Source organism: Crinia signifera, chromosome 4 (genome assembly GCF_055691185.1).
Source record: "Crinia signifera chromosome 4, ASM5569118v1, whole genome shotgun sequence".
NCBI classification, from domain to species: Eukaryota; Metazoa; Chordata; class Amphibia; order Anura; family Myobatrachidae; genus Crinia; species Crinia signifera.
In genome coordinates, this window is record NC_139220.1 from 77,748,710 (window position 1) to 77,771,602 (window position 22,893).

A 22,893-nucleotide genomic window follows, 5' to 3' on the forward strand; every position below is an offset into this window, starting at 1 on the left:
GTACTTTATCCCTGGCCAATCAGCTCCTGACTTTTAAGTTACAGGCTGGGTATAAAAAGGAACATTTAGGAGCTGATTGGCCAGGGATAAAGTACCAGTACCAGGCACTTTATCACTTCTCCTCCCTTATCACTGCTTCATACATCTACCCCTATGTTACCAAGAGTGGAAAGTTTTTTTTTTATATTTGTATCATGCTATTACATCAGTGAAACCCAAAGACGTTGTCTCAAGAACATTGTTCAGTTGTGTTGCGAGCATATCTATTGCAATCTTAGTATATAGAACCTAGATTGACAGACAATTCCCATATTTTCAGAGAGCTTTTAAAACGGATCACTTCAAAAAACACAAATTGGAGGCTTTAGCATTTAGACACCCACATCTCCGGTTGTTTTATGAAACTTCACCCTCTGGTGCTAACTAGTGGGGGCTCAAAAGGTAAGGCAGCAGCAGAGTCCCAAGTTCAATAAGTGGAACCACACTGGCTGCCATAGCAAAGTCTGCCATATATTGCAGGAAAGACTAACTAGCCGTTGATGTGGCTACCCTATTTGAATTTTGATCTGTGCTGCAGCCCCAACTCTGGTTCCATCACTGATGGTGACTTAATAAAGGATGTAAATGAACTTCTAACTCTTGCAGTATTTTTCACTCTTTGGCACACTGGAGTTTCAGTTTGCCTGAGCTAAGACACTATCTTACCTTCTAGATATTCTTCAAGCACTTAGAGCTAAACACTGAGTAAGATAATGAAAGAAGGGTCCATGTACTAATATGAGATAAGGGGTCTAAATGATAAATTCAGCAAAACTACCTGATATAGTGCTTATTGATATGAATTAAGGGCTTTCTCTGCATTTAGGCTGCATGTGCTGAGTGCTAGACTTGCACTCTGCCATAGGCTAAACTACTCAGATCACTTACCATTCTTTAGTGGAGCCGAAAACGTTTTCTTTACTGTGAAAGCTCCATCTACTTATTGCGTTTGTCAATACCCCTTCAGTGGAACGCACTCCCTCATTCCATTAGACTCTCCCCAACTTTGCAAAGCTTCAAACGGGCACTGAAAACTTACCTATTCATCAAGGTGTACCCTTCTACTGCATAACTTAGTTCTGAGGCTTGTCCTCCAACCCTTGCCACCTTGCTTACATCCTGCCATCAAGCCACCTCCCACTCGCTTGCCCTTCATGTAATCTGTCTGTCTCCCCTTCCTACTAGATTGTAAACTTTAGCAATATTAGGCGCAGTAGTATTAGATAATGGCAAAAAAGCGCTAATATTGAAATGGAATTAATGTAAATAGAGATATAATATTTCTCGAGTGGTACCTGTAAAATAATTAAATGGTTAATATCAAAATGTACAATCTTTTTGAGAAGGAGTTGGTGTTTTTGTGCAATTATGATCAGCATTGCTTTCCCTGTCTTACCCTAAGTTGTCCCGTATTGAAATTCTCCGGGTACAACTAAGTCACATGTGCCGTCCTCCTTGTATTGCCAGCGGGTTTGTTAGATCTTCTTAGCACGGAGACCGGCTGAACGACTTTGCACATGGCAGCCACGCAGATGCTCCGTCTGTTGGAGGCGCAGAAGTGTCAGTGGCTCTGTCAAGCTGCAGTACAATGGTGGGGGGTGTCAATCCCTAAAATAGATAAGGAGAAAAAAAAGGGAAAAGACTGCGCTAATATCCAATATTTAATAAGATTAATGATTAAACATTTCATATACCGCTAAAATAATTTTTAATCTTAAAATTGAAAATTGAAAACAATATAAACTCCACAGTAATAAGGGTCAACATTTGACCATTAAAAAAAAACTTAAAAATAAGGGGGGGGGGGGACACAAAATCAGATTGAGTATTTGAGCTCTAGTTTGCAGATGTAGAGTCCATTTCTTGATTATCCTCACTGGTATTGTTGTAAGAGGGACAAAAGCAATAAAGCCCCACTGGCAGTTCCATATACTGGATTCAAGTTCCTCTTCAGTATATCCACCAGATAGATATTAGGGGTTGCCTCTGGGTGATGGTGTTGGCCCAGGAAAGGTATCCTCAATGGTCAAATCTTCAGAGGTTCAAGATGGGAATTCTCTGCTGTGTTTCAGGACTATATTTAGGTACAGTCAGTCACTTAAACCACCAACGAGTTTCACTCCACTGGGGAGCTTGAAAAAAATACCCTTGTTCTTGTCTAGTGTCAGGAATTGGAGAATTGTATCACCTATCCTTGGGTATGCTTTGTAGAACATGTGGTAACCTTTCTTGATGAAAGCTTATCACAGGGGGCTCATATCACACCAATTACCAGGGGCCCATCTAGTTTCATTCCTATAATTTGTGTTGCACAGGAGGGAAGGAAATGGGAAGACAAAAGAAAGGGAAGGGGAAAAGGGGAAGGAAAGTGATATTTCTTTGCTAGTTTTAGTTATAGTCTAACTTCAGTCATTCCAATCAAAAAGATAATTGACCATGCTGTAGTCTCTCTCCCCCCCCCCCTTGTTTGACTATAACCTTATTGCAGTTTGAATATACAAACACAGCGCAAAGTGGTCATTCTCCAGAATGGTGACTTAAAAATGTAAACTGCACAGTAAATATATTTACTGGAATGGCAATTAATTCTAAAATGTGATCGATAAAGGGTCTTTTTTTACAGTTTGTGATCCCTTCATTTCTTAAGCTGTGTCTTGTTTATCTTGATACAAATCAGATGAATATTTAACATTTCTTATTGTATGTTTGGTTTTTAATTATTTTTTGGTTCATTTTAGTGCATACTATTTTGTAGTCCTCATATTTAAATTGAGGTTCCCTTTATAATCCTTAAAATGTCCATATTACATATCAAATTGGTATAAATAAATATATTGTCTAATTATTAATAGTATATTTTTCCTATGACATATTAGGAAATATTGCAATATTATATTAGATACTTTTTATTCCAGTTGTTACAAAAAATACTGAAGATAGTCATGTACTTCGTACATTACAAATCTCTAAGGGTATATCATGGCAAAGTTTAGCAATGCTTTGTCTACTTCACTGCCCACAAATGTCCATATTCAGCCATCCATAACAACAATTATTCTGAGATTCAGCTACCACAGCAGTTACACAAAGAGAACTCATCTATAGAGTTTTTCAATATAGAAAAAAAAAAGAAAACTTGTAAAAATAAGGATGAAACTGCTTTTTATGCATATTATAACATTTTACTTGATTACGTTTCTGTTGACCAGGTTGAAAAAAATACATATTTGACATTCCAGGACCCACGAGGGAAGATAGTTATAGCCATTGCTAGCCATCTCAAGTACACATTACTTGCACTGCCTTAACCCCAGCTACACTAAATAGCAACTTGCGCAATGTATTTTTTAAAATAATTATTATGTTTAAATTGTGCTAGGGTACAGTATGTCATACTCTACCTAGTGCACCAAATACAAGTATGATGCTTTTAAAGGAGATGTAGACTATACTGTACTAAAATGTTGTGCACATCCTACTAACTATATAATATATATATAAATGATAAATCAGAATAATTGTTACAAAATGTTTTACAGTATATTATCTATCCAATTTGCATTGTTATGAATACTATCCCTAATATCACAACTTTATTTTTGTAAATACCTGAAACAAAAAAGAGAAATATACTTGTAGTTATTATGCGGCTGAAAAATAGTAAATAGCTAGTGATGTGAATAAACAGGTATAAGAAAATAAACTAATTTATGTTTTAGATAAATTCATGATTCAATTGATCATGAAAACATTTTGTGCAAATATAAGGAGAATCTGCTGCTATTGATTACCCAATGGTGTTATTGGGCAATTCAATTGAGTCCTGTTTTAATGCAAAAAAAGCATCTGGAACAATTTCTGGATACATGTGTTTTTTTGCGTTCAGTTGCAAAAGCGTGTCAGTTGCCTCAGATTTTTAGCCCTGATACTGCCGGCTATCAGAACTAATTGAATACGCCCCCAGGGATCAATTAGCTTCGGTAATTATACTACGGCCAATTAAATTTCCCCAAAGTGTTATTTTTCTTTGTTTTATTTTTGTTTAAAAACAATCTGCTTTAAGAACACGGACCACACCTTAATCCCTGCTCAATGTACTGCTACTCATTAGGAAAAAAGGATAACAGAATTAGATGACAAAAATAGTACATTTAAACTAAATTTTTACTGGTAAATAAGAAGTGCTAACATACATATGTGTCTGCTAGAGGATCAATCCATCTTTATTAAGCTTTTAATAAAGATGGATTCCCAGTCTGCTGATTGGAATTGTTATATATTATTTCATGCTCCTTATTGAGATAAAACATGCTTGAAATAACTGCATTTTGTACATAGTTAACTAGCTGTCCACCAGATTGGGACCTCCATCCCCTTGATGAATGCTGGCATCTTTAATGCTCCCCAAGGCCACAAGCTTACCCTCCTGTATACTTGCGAATGAGAAGGGGAAAGAGGTAATGCAAATATGTCTAATGCTTCAAAGGTTTGAGTGAGTGACTTCTTTATTAGCAATAGGAATACGCTCTACAGATTGGTGGTTTCAAATATAGGCAGACAGCAACTTATGTCATGGTAAGGATAAAGGAAGCAAAATAGATGAAACCCATGTTTAAAGCCTTTCACATACATACTCTGTACCATTTCTAAAGGAAGAAATTATCCAATAAATACATTTTTACTTTTTAATATCACAATTAAAGTGAAACGCACAAGGCTAATTCAGAGTTGGCTTAGACATTGAAACAATATGAAAAACTGCAGATCTCTACATACAGTGTGCATGTCAGTAACAGTAGCATACATTATACATATTCATACAGTTTGTTTTACACCAGGTATACTGTGTATCACATACACTACATCTTATTTATGCTAGTGCTCTGAACGAGTAACATGGCAAAAACATACCTAATACTGCAGACATTACTCTCTGTTACATACATTAAAAAGAAAAAAAAAAACTTTGTTTAAACAAACAAAAGCATAAAATATGAGACCACATCGAAGCGTTTGTAAACAGCCAATCACGAGATTCCCTACTGCTGGGGACTATCATCCTCATCCAAAATGTGCACCTGCTCCTGACCACCTACAAATAATTCAGTTTCTCTGATACATTTACATGTTTGGGAACAGCGGGATGTACAGTAGAACTGCTCTCTATGGGTAGGAAAGTAGAGACTCTGCTGCCACTTGTCCTACAGGAATCTTTCTGTTTTACTCAATAGCTAGTTATAAAAATGTTACCTTTTTTATCCCTGAGCAGACGAAAAACTCACTATAAATATGTATTTGTTTGAATGAGGGTACAATGAACGTAGAGAAAAATGTGTGTTTTATAGATAGTTTTGTCGATTTAAGATATACTGTATAACATGGTATGTTATTGGCTAAAGAAACAAGGCAATATCATTAATAATTACTTTAATATAGAAATTAATTATATAGTATCAAAATACTTAATATTACATAAAGTTAAAGGTCAAGAAATTTAGAGTCTGCAGCCTTGTAAGATACTTTGTGTCCTATGTATGAAGCCAGGTGAAGTGACAAGTGTACGCACTTCGGCAGAATTGATCAGGATTGATCTTTTTTATAATCTGCACGTATTTGTAAACATACCCATACTCTACTTTGTCTATGTTAGGATGTTCCTATCCAACCCCATCCCTCTCCCAGCTGTAAAGCATAAGTGTAAGGATTTTGTAAATGTGTAAGAGCAGATGTGTCCTTCTACATTATTGCGGGATCACAATGCAAATGAAGCATGGCATGCCGCCCTTGATTGTATCACTGCCGTGATGTGAATGGGAGGCGGACACATGTGCGTGCCAGCTTTAATTCACTTAAATTGCATAGTGGAACATGATACAGGATGAGTATACTGTAACCCGAAATGCTCGGGACCATTATATTTCAAAGGTGATGTTTATTTGGTCAACGCTGTTTCGGGCCTCAGCCGGTGTGTCCTGATGTCATTCTAAGCCACTACCCATTTAAACATGGGGAGTGGCCTTATGGGAGCAAGGCCACACCCATTTTTGAATGGTTGCGGCTCTTTGTCTTAACAGAATTTTTTTTTGGGGCTCTTCGTCTCATATGGGTTGGCCACCCCTGCTCTAGGAGGAGATTCTAAGGGTTTATTTACTAAAGCTTCTAAACTTGAAAATAGGTGATGTTGCCCATAGCAAGCAATCAGATGCTGTCTATCATTTTCTAAGATGCAATAGAGAAATAATAGTCATAAACTGATTGGTTGCTATGAGCAACATCCCTTTTTAATTTTTAGAAGCTTTAGTAAATTTACCCTTAAGCATCTTACTGTAATCATTCTGTGAATTAAAAAAAAAAAGTACATTTTAATTTTAATCATGGGTCACGACTGTCGATCTGTCCCAACAGCCGTGACCCTGGCCCATTTTCCTTTTGCTTGACAGCATATCGCCAGGTGGGATTCAATGTCCCATCTGCTCATTGGCGAAAAAGGGGCGTGGTCGCGTAAACGGCCGTGGATTGTCCAGATTCGTCTGTGATTGCGACAATTCTGGCCCGTTATCGGCAAAACAGGCCTATTCTTTCAATAAACCTCTTCAATGCTGTCAGAAAAGGAAGCATTGAATAGGCACCCACCGCTATTTTCCCCATTGAAAATAGCAGCGGGGATTGATACCCAAGTAAATTTATTTTGTTTATGTTTACATAAATTATTACAATCTCATAACTATAACTTGGGACACTGCATCTTCTTTACCAAGATGACATCTCTATAAAGTGTTGATATTACTTTTTCAGAATATATCAAATGTTTGGATGCATATTTTTATTCTAGTTTGATTTGCATACACAGATTTAGCCAGCATATCAGAGCTACGCCATGTTGCACGTGAGACTTGTGTGGCAAAAGGCGCGCACTCATCCCATGCTCCTGTGTCAGTCGCACCCTTGACTCATTGAAGTACATTGGTCAGTGCCCGACACAGCACATGTGAGTGGCGGAAGCAACTTGCTCCGCCAAGCGGGCAATAGTGGTCATATCACAGCTCCAATGAGAGTAGATATATCTGTAATTGAAGACCCAAGTTTCCATTTACATGTAAGTTTGATGTTTAAGCATAGATTAAGCACTGCTTGCTTAATAAATGTATACGTGTATAGACCTCATTGTGCACAACATATTATAGTCTAAAGCAGGCATGTCCAACCTGCGGCCCTCCAGATGTTGTGAAACTACACATCCCAGCATGCCTTGCCATGGTATTGCTATTGGGGAATGCTAAAACTATTGCAAGGCATGCTGGGATGTGTAGTTTGACAACATCTGGAGGGCCGCAGGTTGGACATGCCTGGTCTAAAGAATAATCCTGATTGCTAATACCTTTTCCAAATACAACATAAAAATACACTACTTTTATATGAGTTATACAAATTTACGGTCAAGGTTTCATGAATGATTTATACCAGTAACACTCAGGAAATGGTGATAGCAATTTGGCTTTTATTACACATTTATATAAAAACTATGATTCAAAAAAGCTTTTACAGTAACTAATGATTACTGGAAGGTTAAGAAACTGCACCTTATATTACCTGCTCTCTCAAAAAATGATGCCCACCAACACTCACATTACTGTATCTGTCGCTTAATGTGTTTCTGATCTTCAAAATTAAAAAAAAAAAAGTGTATAGGCTGACTCACGCGGCTAATATGACCACTACAGCACTGAAGGGGTTAACCCTCATGCTTTTGCAATATTTTTTTTAGTGGAACAAACAATGTAGTAAACATTGTCCGGAAGCATGACTGCAGCCAAGGACGCTGAGTTCCAAGTTAGTAAGGCTGGCTTCTGTACAGGACTGCTATCAGAAACAGTGGGGTCTGGGACCCCTGCCCAGGATGAAGGTCTGGGCAAGAAGAAAATATGTTATATAGAGCACAGGGGAAAGGTGGATGCTGGGGGATAAATGCTAGAATACCTTGGGGGATGAGGGATATAGATAGATGCATACACTCTGCGGGGGAAGGGGGGATATGGAGGCATACATATGGATAGTGGTAGATGCTCAATTAGTTCAGTAATACCACTCAGGTGCATGCAAGGGAGGGGTTAATACTGAGTAAGTAAAAAATACATTGTTTCCCCCATCTCATTGAATAGTATTAGTAACCAATCTTGAACACTACATGATAATAGAATTCAGAGATATTGGTTACATATACAGATGGAGTGGGTCCCAGCTTTGCAGGGGATGGCGGAAGATTCACCAGCCACCACGAGATGCGCGCGCGTCCCCTTACAATGGGGCTCCCCCCGGGTTTCCGCCGGCAGTCGCCTCGGGACCCGCCGCCTTGCCGCACCCCCCCCCCCAAACCCTGTCCGTCTCCCTGAAGCAGAGACGGACAGGGTTCCCGTCCCCCCGCCGACAGGAAACTGGGACATGCGTGCATGTGAGACACACGCGCGTCCCAGTCTCTATTGCCGGCGCTCGCCAGTGCAAGGGATCTGGCGAGCGCCGGCCAAAGATGGGACCCGCTCCATCTGTACCTGTGCAGGTGCATGATATGCCCCCAAGCCAGAGGCAGACACATATGCCTCCCAACATTGTTACCAGTGGAGGAGGGACACAAGATCGCTGAAAGCATGCAGAAATTCTGGGGTATGGTCTCCCAGGCAGGGGAAGTGGCCCATGTCTGTGATCCTCCCACAAGGCCATGCCCTCTCTGCAGTGAAAAGACACATTACAAAGGATAACAGGGGGGACTCCAAACTGCCCCCAACCGGGACAGTCCCACAAAAATCAGGACAGTTTCGAGGTATGCTTCGATGGTGATGGAGGTACATGAGGCAGACACTCTGCTGGTGATGTGAAAAAAGGAAGCAGACACTCTGCTTGTGATATGGGACATGGAGTCTGACACTCTGCTGGTGATGGGGGGCATGGAGTCAGGCACTCTGCTCATAAATGGGGGCAGCACATGAGGGAGTACATGGAAACATTATACAGGTTGAGTATCCCGTATCCGAGTATCCGTTATCCGAATTATTCCGAAAACCATACATTCCAGAAAGTGAAAAAAAAATTTTTTTTTTGCTAAAAACTCACTGGGGACATTTGTAACAGCACTACTGGTGACATGATATGTAACTGGCACTATATATGTGCAAGAAAATTATTGCTTGGCATTCAAATTCAATATCTGAGATAGTACACAAATTTTGTTTCATGTTTTGAAACCTTGTTTTTTTAACAAATAAAATATATTTGTGTGTATTTTATGTGGTATTAAAATATATTTGTGTGTATTTTATGTGTTTATACAGCATACATGCAAGATACTTCAAAATACATAATTGAAATATTAAAATATTCCGAAATACGGAATAATCCGTTATCCAAAATTCTCCTGGTCCCGAGCATTTTGGATACGGGATACTCAACCTGTATAGGAGAACATGTGCTGTCCATTTTAGTAGGGGGGACCATTAGAGGGGCCATGTCCATCACTGCATAGGGAGCATGTCTATCACTGTCTATTGGGCATAAATGTAGCACCACTTACACACATAATATCCATAGTAGTTCCGTTTACACAAATAATGCCCCCTGTAGTGTTACTTACATATATAATGCCCCCGTAGTACTGCTTAAATGCATAATGCCCCCTGTAGTGCTGCTTTCACACATAATTCCCCCTGAACTGCTGCATATCTACATGATCATTGCCAGGGGTTACAAGCTCATTGCCATTGTTTCTTGCTCATTGCCCAGGGTTTCATGCTTCTTTCCAGGGGTTATATGTTCCCTTCCAGGGGTTACATGCTTACTGCTAGGAGGTTACATGCTCATTGCCAGGGGATTTGATGCTTATTGCCAGGGGATTGTAATGTGCTTGTGGCTGGGAGGGTCTATGTGCTCGTTGTCAGGAGGGGTTTACATGCACATTGCTAGCTTATTTATTTATATTATATCACTTTCAGTTTCTCACAGAACCACTTTTGTTTATCAAGATATAAGAGCCAAGAGTAATTAACTTACATTTAAAGTCTGCACACCAGGAACCGTATGTACTGGAGAGTTACACTGAACTGGTCAGTCAGTCTGCTGGCAGTACCAGGCATTTTCTACTCTCATCAGAGGAGGAGATTGCACAAGAAGCAGCTGCAGGCAGCCCTCCCCTCCCTCCATCCACTAGCTCAGGCAGCGTGCAGTACAGTGGGCCCAGCGGGAGAGGGAGAGAGAGCTCGGATTGATGTGATGACGCATGTGCAGCATGATGGCATCATTGCGTTATGCCGCATGCACCCGGCTGTGATAATATGGAGGCAGAGCTGGGCATAGAGCATCAGATTCCCTCCCATCTGCTCCATTCCTCAGGCTCAGTCCATTGCAGCATGATTCCTGGGGGGAGGGGGAGACTATCAGTTGGGCAGCATCATGAATTGTGAATTTGTGAGTGAGCCACTCTGAGACAGTGCCAACCGGGCTGCATGGCGATTTTGAGGGCGGAACAGGGCCTGTGCACACCTGGCACACCCTATGAGCATGCCTTTGTAGGAGACTGAGATTATTATTATTAATAATAATAATATAAAATGTAGGAATGTTTGGAGGATGGTGGGGGACAAGTGTGGTTGGGGGTAAGGGGTGGAGGTAGAGCCAGAGAGATCACTGAACTGGTTCCCATGATTTCTGTTGCTGGCCCTAAATGGGAGTAGGGCCAATATAGGGGCAGATTTATTAAGCTTGGAGAAGAGATAAACTGGAGATAAAGCGGAGAAAAGGTAAAAGGAGATAAAGCACCAGCCAATCAGCTGTGTTTGAAAAAGACAGTTGGGAGTTGATTGGCTGGTGCTTTATCTCCTTTTACCTTTTATCTGCTTTATCTCCAGTTTATCTCTTCTCCAAGCTTAATAAATCTGCCCCATAGAACCTTGAAGCAGGAGATGAATGTAGAGACATTTTTAGTTTACAGTAAATAAAAAATGAACTGATCTTTGAGTGTGAAGGGTTTGGCATGACAACATATTTGTTATGTGTTGTCTGTTGTGTCATATATATATATATATATATATATATATATATATATATATATATATATATATATATATATATATATATCAATTAGGGGCACACTGATGAGCATTGCTGTCCCACAGCATAATTTGATGATAACTTTTGGCTCCATTTGTGTTGAGTTTATTTCAAATTTCCTATCAAGTTGCAATTGTTTCTGCTCCAACAAAACAGGGAATGATAGGAATTACAGTAGTACAGAGCACCGCACTAAGCATGCTGAAAACAGCTGACTCGCCTTCTGCAAACTGTAAATTGAATTGAATCTTATAAGAGAATAGCACTATATAAATAAAAAATTACACAAGTAGGCAAGCTATGGGGATTAAGCAATCATTACTGATCTGCCTGCTCTATTGAAGAAGTGACTTAATAAATAAAAAACGCCTATTACCTTTTATATATGCAATATATTGAGTGTTGCTAAATTGTGCTTTGAGTTTTGGTCAGTAGAACTTCTGTTAATCAGATGCATTACAAAATGACGCATGGGGTGAGATTTAATAGGATGAGAGATTCAAAAAGTGAGAGATTTGGTAAGAAATCTCCAGTTTTTTTAAAGCGGAAATCATTTACACTGCAAAACCAGTTTGATTTTGCAGTGTAAATGATTGCCACTTTAAAAAAAAATGGAGATTTCTTACCAAATCTCTCACCCTATTAAATCTCACCCATGATGCCCGTCCACAGCTGTATATCTTGGCAATTGTAATAAATAAATTAAAAATTAAAGAAAATAAACTGAAATGTACACATGGACAGTCAGCAAATCTAATCTATCTTCAGATCAGGCTCAGGTGGTATTTTAATAACTGATACACTAATAGAGTGAAATATTAATACTAAGCTGAAGTTGGGTATTCCTATCAACATATTAAAATGGCAAAAAAGGTACATTTGAACTTTTAGGTATGCATAATGATAATTTTTCAGCTGTAAACATGAACTACAGCATGTAATTTACATATAAATTTGACTTTCGGAGATCATACAAAACCTATCAATTCATTAGAATCTCACAGCTGGTTTTGTTGCAATAAGTCAATGCAAATTGATTCAATTTTGTTTAAAAACAGAGGTAATATTGTGTAAATTTTGCGCTTGAAAAACCATCAGCAGGAGGTTTTAAAGCAATAATTGAAAAATAAGTTGGACAAACGAAGTCTTCTTCAGCTAATGCAACTAAATAAGATAAGCATTTTAAATTACATTGCTAGCGTTTATTTTATTTTTTTTAAGTTAAGTATCCTGCAGTACATTGACAAATATGTATTTGTTTAAAAATAAAATTGCATCATAGCTCATAAAATACCTTTAACAAAATATACTGTAAATAGTTAAGAAAGAAGTATACAATTAGTGCAACTGATTGTACAAAAATTAACAAGTGCTTCCTGTCAACATACAGGGCACCCTTAGGCACTACAGTAGTGACTGTCCCCCACCACCACCTGATTGTATTAATTGTATTAGGTAATTATTTATTACTTATAAGCCCTCAATTGATAATAGCCAGTTTAATGGATTTTTTTTTTTAATTATGTATACATATTTACTAAGTGGATAGGACATGCAGTATCTGCATGTCCTATCCATTTACACTCTATTTAAGATAGAATAGGGTACATTACAGTGTATATTTTGCAGTTTCTGGTACATTTCAGGCTAACAGTACTATCACAAGCATCCAAGTGCTGCCCCCAAACATGTGCCTTGCGTGCCTAATGGGAAGTTCGGTACTGCTTTCACCATAAACCCTTGGGACACATACAACAAAAATTGGAATGCTGTCACGTTAGCACTTTGGTGCCTTATAATTAGGGATCCAAAAAAAATTAATATCATATAGATCTTACATTTGTACACAGTAGGATTTTCAGATGTACACTTTTGGTCCTTAATCCTGTTTAGAGGCTAAATAAATTGTGGAGATACTGTAGTGTAATATTGTCAGAATAAAATAGAATTTTGTTCTCTCATTGCAATCACATCATAAAACATATAAAAAACATATGACTACCAATAATGGAATCTTCCTGAGGATATGGCTAGGCTCAGTTTTCGTCCAGTCCCACATGTAAACAGTGAGTAGTGTGGGAGAGGGTGCCGGCTCCACAATCCTCTACTTACCGGTCAACGCCTTAAGAGTCCTCCTTGTATTTACCGGGTTACAGTCAGTCACCAGGCACTCCAATCGGGTGTGTAACTCCCCTGGAGGTCAGCCAAGATTGGGTAAGAGGAGTACCAGTGGCTGACTTCACTAGGATTCCCTCTCAGTAGCGGGGGCGAGAGGAGAGGCTTGTGAGTATATACACAGGCAGCTTCTCCAGTTCGGGGTTTCGGTTTAACCCCCCCGGAGCCCTACTGGAGTAGAGGACAGACCTGCATTAAAGCCAGGGTAGGTGAGTTTGTATGTTTGCATACATGAATGGGTGTTTGCATGTATGTTAATAAAGCCCTACTGTTCTTGGTGTATTTTTTGTAATTATTGTAACATTAAACATTATTGTAACATTGGTCATACTGTGGGACTAAAAGTCCCAGCGGGCCCTTTAATGCCCCACATGCTTGGCTTGTGGTTCTCCAAACATACACATTTTAACGCAATTAACTCAGTACTACATGTGCAATTTTAGGTAAAAGGTGCAATTTTTGAACAAAAAATCGCACCCTGTTACAGTACATTTTACTCATAGGGTGAAATGGAATAGGATGAGATAATCAGCAAGTGAGAGATTTGGGAAGATATCTCCAGTTTTTTAAAGTGGCAATCATTTACACTGCAAAATCAAACTGTTTTTGCAGTGTAAATAATTGCGGCTTTAAAAAAAACTGGAGATTTCTTACCAAATCTCTCACTTTCTGAATCTCTCATCCTATACATTTCACCCATAGTGTTATATTCACTTTGTTTGAATCCCTAATTGTAAGGCACATTAGCCCCAATGTGATACTATTCAAATATATATTGCTGTAAATAATTAAAACAAAGTTTTGGAGGTAAGGAAAAGTGAGCGCATATGGATTTTCAGCTGGCTCGCAATTGGCAATATTTTTAAGTTACTCTGTGGGGCAGCGCCTAACTGATCTCAGACCTCCCCAATTTTACACAGTAGCGATTAGGTCTGAATAATGCCCAAAATACAGATAGAATGTATGTAAAAACTTTTTAATAATAGAGAATACAAAAACACAACAAGATGCCCTTGTTTATCTGCCTCCACTGCATTATGTTGCCAGCTCTGGGTGGTGTTTTAGGACCTTTGCTATCTTTTCTGTAAATAATACTTCCCAGTCATCACAGAAATTCATAGCCCCAATCTTAACCATGTTTCAGTTAAAAACATTAAAAGTACATGTTGGTATTCTGCCAGCATTTGACAATAAATTACAGATATGTCTGCATACATTTATCCTCCTTGCACATTAAGTAGCCCTTCCAGTTGCACTGTCATGGCCTTATTCATAGCTTCAAGCATCCTTGTGGGCAATCCCTGATTGCCTTGTACAACTTTCTAACAAATGCAAATGTACCCTTAAAAGTGGTTCCCAACCACTTGTATTTAGTTCTTTAAGTGCAGCCTCATGTAGGTTCTTCCTTCATTCTCAGTTGGAAATTGCATAGAAATAAAGGAATAGTCAATAGTGTATACTGTATATACACTAATAGTTAATGTGAAATAAAAGACATACAATGAAGTTAAAAATTAACAGCTTAACTGCCAGTGCTGCATCCTGCTAGCACGATGAGGTGTCACAGCGTCTCAACAAAAACACTCAACGTGTTTCATCCTTCTGCCTGTGCTGGACTTCTTCAGGAGTGATTAATATGTCTTCCTTCATTTCTATGCAATATCTTACTGAGAATGAAGGAAGAACCTACTGTACATGAGGTTGCACTTAAAGAACTGACATATGGATATATACAGTAAACAGGTAAAGCACAAGTGTTTAGGAACCACTTTTAAGGGTATACCGATGGAATCCTCCTCATCTAGCCCTTTCATAGGATTAAGTGAGTAATTGGATTACTCTGATAATCCCCTACTGCATTGTTCTATGTATTGTATTGCTGCTAAGAACAATAGGATAGCCATGGCTAGCCATTGTGAGCCACGACATAAGGAAGATAGTTGAGAGGGGCTCCATCTGTACCTGCCCTTGTTAGGGTGTATTTAAAACCAACCAATATATAAAACCAAAATCCCCCCCCAAAAATAAAAAGAGATAAGGACCCGACTGCAACACTCTACTGTACACTTGGCAATGCCTTTTCAGCATTTCTTTGGATCCAACCATGCTAATGACTATTCCTTAATTTGCACATCACATTTATTTTATAACAGATCTCTATGGTTATCAAGTCAATGTGCAGTTGGTGTGCACAAGTCTAGAAACAAAGATATTTCACATCTTAAGTTTATCCTGCTGCTGGACAATTTATTAAATGGGGAGGTATGGTATAACACATACAGTATCACCATAAAAGATATCATCAAAACAACATACATGTTTAAAGCACAGGTTGCATCTTTAGATTTAAAAGCAGGTTTGTGGACAGCAAATAACCTTGTTCATCATCATTATGTTTTTCCATTTGTCAGATACACTTTATCATTACCAGTGCTTTGTACAGTGGGCGAAAGGTTCGTAGGCTTAAACACAGTATTTGTCTTACTATAACTGACAGCACTGGCAGGTTAGTCCAACACTGGCATATAATCATTGTATATTCAAATAAAATATTTGATTCATCTTAATTTGTTAGAAAATGCATACAATTTCCTTAACCACTCGCTAATGATCAGATTGTGCACCACTGTAATTTGTTAATCAAAACCTGTTTTACTTTAAAGTATTGGCAGAGATCAAGTGCTCATGTATGTGTGGATAACAATAAAGAAGCCAGTATGTTGGTATGTACACAAATCCTTAGTTATCATCAGTGTGTGTGAAGTACAGCAAAAAAACTGCAATATGATAATCTTAAATTCATTCTTGTAAAATCCATGCTTATCCACCATAGATTCAATTGAAATCAATTTGTGAGTGCCAAAAAAAGTCTTATATTTTGAATAATGATATTGTTGCCAGTGCTGAAAAGTTGCCTTGATACAGTAAGTGTTATGGACTGATGCCTTAATACCAGATATCAGACCTGGGGCTGTCATATCATTGCTTTCTGCAAATATCTGGGACCACTGCATCATCCACATTTCTTCGTCATGTTTGTAAACAAACGTGCCTGCTGCATATTTTCAGCACGTGATTCTCTAAACCAGGCATGTCAGGCTGTTGTGGAACTACAATTCCCATCATGCCCTGCCACAGTTTTGCTAGTAGGCAGAGGCAGAACTCTGGGAGGCAATGGAGTCATCTGCCACCAGGCTCCTGCTCTCAAGGGGGCATCTCTCCTCCCCTGCAGGTATTCATTAATTGAAAGCCATCAAAATCACTTCTGTGGCTGAGTTCTGAAATATATATAGATATTTATTTCATAACAGACATATATACAGTATATATTTTATATAACATTGTGTGTGTGTGTGTTTGGGGGGGCACCAATATACATCTTGCCTCCGGGCGACTTGGACAAACTTACGCCACTGCTAGTAGGGGATGCTAAAACTATGGCAAGGTATGCTGGCATGCGTTCCAAATATCCAGATGTGTGCGTTCCATCCAGGCGGAAGTACGTGCGACCTACTTCCGGTTCTGGCGATTTACGGATGCCGGCAACAGCCGTGAGTGCTGCTAAGGATACAGAGGGAATTAATAAGAACCTGGATACTGTACGATAATTATGAAACATTATATCACCACCAAAATGGGATTCCTATTCCTCTCCATGTACACTTGTGTTAGTATGATTTTTTTTTAGCTAGCCCGGAGCCTGTATTAGATAGGAAATTTATATTGTAGATTGTATGCAAAGCAACATACGGACCAGGATTTGTATCCTACCATTTTTAGGGGGATGGTCTACAGGTATAAATACCTGATAACACACTCATCCTCCACACCTTGAAAAAGGGCCTTTTTAGAGCCTGAAACGCGTTTGTGAGTGTACTGGACGTTGAGACCTGCAGGGAGCCATCTTAGCGTTCATCCTTGTGCTTCCATCCAGACTGGTTGCACTTGGATTGTTTCCACCCTGTCCAGTTTTTAGCTATTTTAAAAAAAAATTCCTGTATCCTGTCTTATGGAATAAATACTTTTTATGAAGAAATCATTTCAATCTTCACTTCTATTCTGGACCCATGCATGAGACACCGGGAAAACATACCCTTCTACGCATATAGGGCATTCTCCCTATTTGAGTTATGCATATAAGGGGAAAGAGGATGGGAGGAGAAGTGGATGTGAATAGGAGGTTTATACAGAGAAGGAAAATTCAAAGAAACTGCTACGTGTATGTAGGGCAGTTATAAAAGGCCAGTTCAAGCCATGTTTATATCAGAGATGGTTCGAAGAGGGTATGCACATTGGAGAGATTGGGAGGAAAGAGAGGTCACCATCTACCCATAAAAGATACCCCTATGTGCACATAGGGTGCATATTTAAAGTCAGTTAGCATTTCTGTGTCTAACGACCAGATACAGGAAGGATCAAAAACAGAAACTGAGCAGTAGAGGTCTCCATTCCTGTTTGTTTGTAAGGAGACACAGCGCCGGTGACATTCCATCTGTTTGGAGGTTGTTTGAAGGATTTGGTAGATCCTAAGGAGTGGTCACCAGCTGCAGCGTCATGGAGCGCAGTCATTGTCCTATTACCATTGTTCTAATGCTGGGATGTGTAGTTTCACAACAGCTGGAGGGCCACAGTTTGGACATGCCTGCTCTAAACCACATGTCTTCAACCTGTGGCCCTTCAGATGTTGTAGAACTACATGTCCCAGCATGCCCTGACAGTTTTGGCATGCTCTCATAGGAAAAAATGTGGCAATGCACATTGGAACATGTAGTTTCACAACATCTGGAGGGCCACAGGTTGAAGACCCATGCTCTAAACCAATCCCTGCACTACAGCTGCACTCAAATGACTCCAGCCACCAGGGGCGTAACTATAGCACCGCAGCCCCCGCGGGGGGAGGGAGGGGCTGTGCATGTGGGGGCACCGGGGGGCTGCGGTGCTATAGTAATGCTCCCGCCCCCCATCCCCCGCAGGCTTACCTGTCTGCGCGTCCCGGCTCCCCATCTGCGGTGATGGGGGGGGGGGCACCAACGGCCGGGGGGGAAGCGCCCCCCATTCATGGCGGGGGAGGGGGCGCCCCAAACCAAGCTACGCCACTGCCAGCCACTTTTGAATTTCAATTTTATTTAAACCTCCTCTGGCCTGCTGTATATTGCCAGAGTAACACTGTTATTCTGGTATAATTTCTGGTCCCCAGGCCTCAGATACTCTTGTACTTGTTCCCTGTTCCTATACCCACTGCCAATAATCCTGTAAAACATCTCCTCATCCTTTTTTTTGGATGTACAGTGCTGATTTCCTGTTGGCTTATCGTGTGCACTGCTTAGTAGTTGCTACATCAGTTGACCAGTATACCAGGCCGAGTATTTTCTGTTGTCATAGTTCATACCAATATCACAGCATCCATTTAGGCCACAATTATACTCTGCCTTACCACTATCCTGAGCTGCACCTGTAATCTGCTAATTAGTTCACCCACTGTCTGCCACCTACTGTGGATTTCTTTAACTGCGTCTTCTACAGCTGGTGTTCATATTGACTTCCACTCTGAGTTATTCCACAGGCTGATGCAACAGTTTTTTCCCCTCTTCATTACTATGGGCTGATTCTGTGTTTAAGAGACTTGATTGAAGGGTTGTGGTGGGTTTACATGACTGCAGCCTGTATATCATATCTCCACTCTCAGACTACTTGATGTGGATTGAGTCCCAGAGAGATACAGCTACATCTGATTACTACTACTATATAATAATAATAATAATAATAATAATAATAATAATTGTGTTTTATCTCAATGGGACTGTATTACATAGTTACATAGTAGGTAAGGCTGAAAAAAGACTTGCATCCATCTAGTTCAACCTGGTATAGATATCCATTGCTGATTTGGTAGGTTCTGATATTTTTTACAGACAGAATATATTTCTTTTTTGTACCCATGGATGTTTTTATCCAGTAAATGTTTGTCCAACTTTGCCTTGAACGCATTTAATGAGCCAGCCGTTACCACCTCTCTGGGAAGAGAGTTCCAGAGTTTGACTGTTCTGACCGTAAATAAATTCTTTCTACTAGCTGAATGTAATCTTTTTTCTTCTAATCTATACTCATGTCCTCATATCCTAGATTCCTTTCTAGTTGAAAAGAGGGTGTGTGACAGTTCTTTATGTTGGCCCTTGATATATTTGTACATGTTGAGCATGTCCCCCCTTAAACGTCTCTTCTCTAGTGTAAATAGTCCCAGCTTGCTTAATCTCTCCTCGTAGCTTAAAGTCTCCATTCCCCTAATAAGCTTTGTTGCTCGCCTTTGGATTTTTTATAATTATATGATGTCCTTTTTATAGTGTGGGGCCCAGAACTGCACTCCGTACTCGAGGTGAGGTCTCACCAATGCCTTATACAGTGGCATAATTACCCTTGAGTCCCTAGTTTCCATTCCCCTCTTAATACATGCCAGAAATTTGTTTGTCTTTTTTGTAGCTACATTACAATGGGCACTACATCCCAGTTTGCTGTCTATTTGGACTCCTAGATCCTTTTCAAGTATGAAATTATCCAGTTCCTCTCCGCTAAGGTTGTAACTTGCACACTGGTTGTGTGCATTTATCTACATTGAACCTCATCTTCGATTTTTTAGAATTGCAAGATCATTTTGAAGCATGGTGACATCTTCTGATGATTTGATGACTTTGCTAAGTTTTGTTACCGCAAAGTAACCCTATCCCAATATCGTTAATAAAAATGTTAAACAAAATGGGCCCCAAAACTGAACCCTGGGGCACTCCACTTAGTACCGGTAACGTATCTGATACAGCACCATTCACAACCACTCTTTGTTCTCTATTACATAGCCAATTCCCTACCTATTACATAGCCAATTCCCTACCTATCTGCAGATATTTTCACCCAATCCTAGGTTCTCCATTTTATTAATCAATCTCTTGTGTGGGACAGTATCAAATGCTAAATCACATCTACAGCATTTCCATTATCGAGGTTTTGCTAACCTCTTCATAGAACCCTAGTAGATTAGTTTGGCATGAACGATTTTTCACGAACCCATGTTGGTTAGTACTGAGTAGACGGTGATGGTTTAAATATTCCTGGATACCAGCCCTTAAAAATACTTCAAATAGTTTACCCACAATTGATGTTAAACTAACGGGTCTGTAATTAGCGGGATCTTCTTTTTTTTCCTTTTTTGAATATTGGCACTACCTCTGCTATTCTCCAATCTTTTGGTACTATACCTGACGATAGTGACTTGCTAAAGATATAATGTAGGGGGGTAGCTAGTTCATCCGTTAATTCCATTAATACCCTCGAATGAATCCCATCTGGCTCTGGTGATTTATTTGTTTTGAGTTTGCTTAGCCTCAGTACTATTTCCTTCGGCGTGAAATCCACAATGAGATCTGGCTTATTTGTCCCGTTTGTGGTAAATGTTCGTTCCACAGTCTGCTCTCCCTTAGTAAATACTGATGAGAAGAACTCATTTAACAGTTTTACTTTTCCCTTGTCCTCAGTAACACTTTTTCCACTACTATCAGTTAGTGGGCTTATGTTTTCCTTAATTAAACATTTACTATTAATGTATTTAAAACACTTCTTTGGGCTGGTTTTGCTTTCAGTGGCTATGTGCTCTTCATATAATCTTTTAGCTGCTTTGATTATCCCTTTACAAGTTTTGTTTGATTCTTTGTATTTTGCGAACGCCTCCTCATTCAAGTTATTTTTATAGAATTGAAATGCTCTTGTTTTATTGTTTGATAGCTGACCTTACTTTTTTGTCCAACCATGGTGGCTTTTTTTTGTTGAATTTAGCTTTAGTTACTTTAGGAATGTATTCAATAGTTAGTGAATCAAGCACCTTTTTTAGAGTATCCCACATTTCCTCTGCATTTTTTCCCTCCATAACTGTTTCCCACCCAATTCCTGTTAGGGCTTCCCTGAATAATTCAAAGTTCGCTTTTCTGAAGTTTAGTATTTTTGCAGATCCTTTTTGATGTAATTTACTGAAGTTGATTTCCAGTGAAACCATATTGTGATCACTGTTCCCTAATTGTTCAATTACTTTTGTGTTTGAAACTAAGTCTGTGTTTTTTGTTAATACTCCAAGTCCAAGAGTGCCTCATCACGAGTTGGAGTTTCTACCGTTTGTGTAATAAACTGGTCTTTAAGTAAGCTTAAGAACCCATTGCTTCTTGCTGATTTACCTGTTTCATTTTCCCAATCAATGGCCCTTATTCTGGTTGGTGCGGCCAGAGCCGCACACGGTGCTCTGGCCGCACAAACCAATCCCCGCCCACGAGACGGATCGCCACGGCCGTCCGTACACGGACGGCTGGCGATCCGCATAAAAATGGTGGAGGCGTACGCCTCCACCATGGTGGGAGCTGCCCCCTGCATTCGATGGTCGTCGACCATCGAAGGCAGGTCCGCACGCCCCAGCAGCTCCCGCAAGCTGAGACCACACGGACAATCGTCCGTGTGATAGCTTGTATGGGGGCTGAGAGCTGACATCCGGCGACGTCAGCTTTCCGCCCCCATGAGTTGCGTCATACCCTCATTACCATGCATACGCCCCGCGTTTGCATGGGAACGCCCATGAAACGCGGGGCGTACACATAGGGAAATGAGGGTATGAAGCCCCTCACGCCCCTATACGCCCCCTTTGCGGCGGACGAAATACGTCTGCGGCGAAGGGGGCTGCACATGCGCAGATTGACCTCTGCGCATGTGCAGAATAAAAACATCGGCGGTACGGCCGCACGCGGGTCGTACCGCCCGAATCAGAATAAGGGCCAATGTCGGGTAAATTAAAATCCCCCATAATTAATACCTGACCCTGATTTGATGCTTGTTTGATTTGGTTTAAAAGAAGAGACTCTTCCCTTTCGTTTATATTTGGTGGTCTATAGCATACCCCTATTATAAATTTGTTTTTTGTTTTTTTATTATTGTCGGTTATCTCTGCCCACACTGTCTCCGAGTTGTCTTCTTCTAGGTCTGTGCTCATATTTTTCTCACATGATGTTGAGTTATTATTTACATATAGGCACACACCCCCACCCCTTCTATTTTCCCTGTCTTTCCTGTAGAGTGTATATCCCTCCATGTTTAATGCCCAGTCATGCGACTCATTATACCATGTTTCTGTAATACCAATGATGTCGTAGTCGTCCCTACTGATCACCGTTACTAGCTCCCCGATTTTACTCACTAAGCTTCTTGCATTAGCCAGTAAGCATTTTAATTTATGTTTATTTTTAGATATGGCTCTAATATTGTGATTAGTTTCACCCCAGGACCCATTTGATTTCTTTACTAGCTTCCTCTTGCCCCTCTCCCCTTCAATAGACTCTCTACAGCCCTCCCCACCATGCACACTGCCTGCCCTATTTATAGTTCTGGGAATTCTTCCTCTGTCCTTCCCTCCTTCCCGTATACGAAGATCATCTGTACCTAAGGGTGTATTTTTAATTTAATCTAGTGCTCAAAATGAGAATTTAGAAGTGGAGACATTGAGATTTGAATTAAACAGCGAGAGCTAACAGAGACTTTTGAGACAATTATAGTGTAAAATAC

At 39.8% G+C, this 22,893-nt stretch overlaps 1 protein-coding gene and 1 long non-coding RNA gene across 11 annotated transcripts in view; one reads left to right on the forward strand and one right to left on the reverse strand.

Moving 5' to 3' along the window:
• Positions 1 to 22,893, forward strand: part of TENM2 (teneurin transmembrane protein 2) — a 2,252,147-nt gene that overhangs the window by 147,471 nt on the left and 2,081,783 nt on the right. The gene's annotated exons all lie outside the window — the stretch shown is intronic.
• Positions 1,591 to 22,893, reverse strand: part of LOC146072345 (uncharacterized) — a 43,749-nt gene continuing 22,446 nt past the window's right edge. The window contains exon 3 of the long non-coding RNA XR_014473077.1: positions 1,591 to 1,647. This is a non-coding gene — a long non-coding RNA (uncharacterized LOC146072345). The remainder of the gene's footprint in view (positions 1,648 to 22,893) is intronic.